The sequence below is a fragment of the Branchiostoma floridae genome, chromosome 8 (assembly GCF_000003815.2).
Source record: "Branchiostoma floridae strain S238N-H82 chromosome 8, Bfl_VNyyK, whole genome shotgun sequence".
NCBI lineage: Eukaryota > Metazoa > Chordata > Leptocardii > Amphioxiformes > Branchiostomatidae > Branchiostoma > Branchiostoma floridae.
In genome coordinates, this window is record NC_049986.1 from 21,146,303 (window position 1) to 21,147,791 (window position 1,489).

A 1,489-nucleotide genomic window follows, 5' to 3' on the forward strand; every position below is an offset into this window, starting at 1 on the left:
TATCCTCTAACGGCTCCACAAGTCCATGGAAAAATAGTAGAAATTGGCCTTGTTATCTTTTCGGCTAATTTCTACTATTTTTCCACCGCCTTGTTGCAAGCAGGGTAAAATGAAATCAAGGTGAACAAGGTACTGTACATGTATTTGAATCATGTGTAATATGTAACTATGTGTCATATGACTAATGATAGGAGTTTATGTAATATTAAGTGATATCATTGTAGCTGTGTAGAAAAAATTATAGTAGAAAATGTATGTACTACCCAAATTTAGCTTTTCAGCTGACCAAGGAAAAAATGATCTGAAACACTCAAATTCTAGAAAAATTCTTTTGTATAACCTGATTCCTAGCAGATGTAGAAAAAAATTCTAGATACATGATAGTGAAACAGGTTTAATCATGCCACAGGCATGTTCCACCTTAATTTACATCAGAAATGTATCCATTTCAACATTCTAATGAAACTATACCTTCCCCTGTTTTACTTTTGTATAATGTATAATCAAACTTAATCAAGATGTCTGCCCTACCTCAATGTAGTGAAGCTACTAGCTAGTAAAACATCTCATAATATTGTACAAATGCAATGAATACAGCTCTATATGACATCCTTGGTTTGGGCTAGTAAAAATTGGTTTAGAGTGTCTAAAGAACAGGAAAATAATTAAAGCAAGTAGACACATTCTGTTTAATCTTTCATGTACATAATAATTGACATATCAAATTACTGTAAATGCAGAAATGTTCGCGGTGGATTAATGTTCGCGGTATTTGCGGTGACCCCTTCAACGCGAACTTCAAATCACCGCGAACATTTTTCTATTATGGTATTAGACTGCAGTCTATGGTGTTACCGTGAAATTGAAACAATGACTATAAACCTTAGGTTGTATAGAGCACGCATTGGCATATTTTGTCCACCTATACAGTCCTGTCTGTATAAAAACAACAAGGCAAGATGTCCGCTCATACAGGTGCTGTTGATTGCAATGTGTCTACTCTACATTCCTAATGATGTCTATGGGCTGTCAGCCAATCAACACCAGGATGTAAAAACTGATCATTTACTGACAACCTTTCATATGCAAAACTTGCGACACCCGATTGTAAACTGGGACCAAAGAGATTTACTGATTACCCAATCGGACATTCATCCCAATCCCGGCCCAATCAACAACACCTGTGGCGCGCATAATCTGTTTGATCATTTGAAGAACAAGAATGGAATCAAATTAGTACACTTAAATATCCGTAGTCTGCTGCCCAAGCTGGATGAATTAAGATCAGAAATGGTAAACAATGTTTTGGATGTATTAGCTTTAACTGAAACATGGTTAGATGGCACTATAGATGACACTGAACTGTACATACCTGGCTACACACTGTATAGGAAAGATAGAAACCGTCATGGGGGTGGTGTGGCTTGTTATGTGTCTGATAGACTACAAAACAAGTTAATACCTGAAATCACAGAAATCGATATCGAAG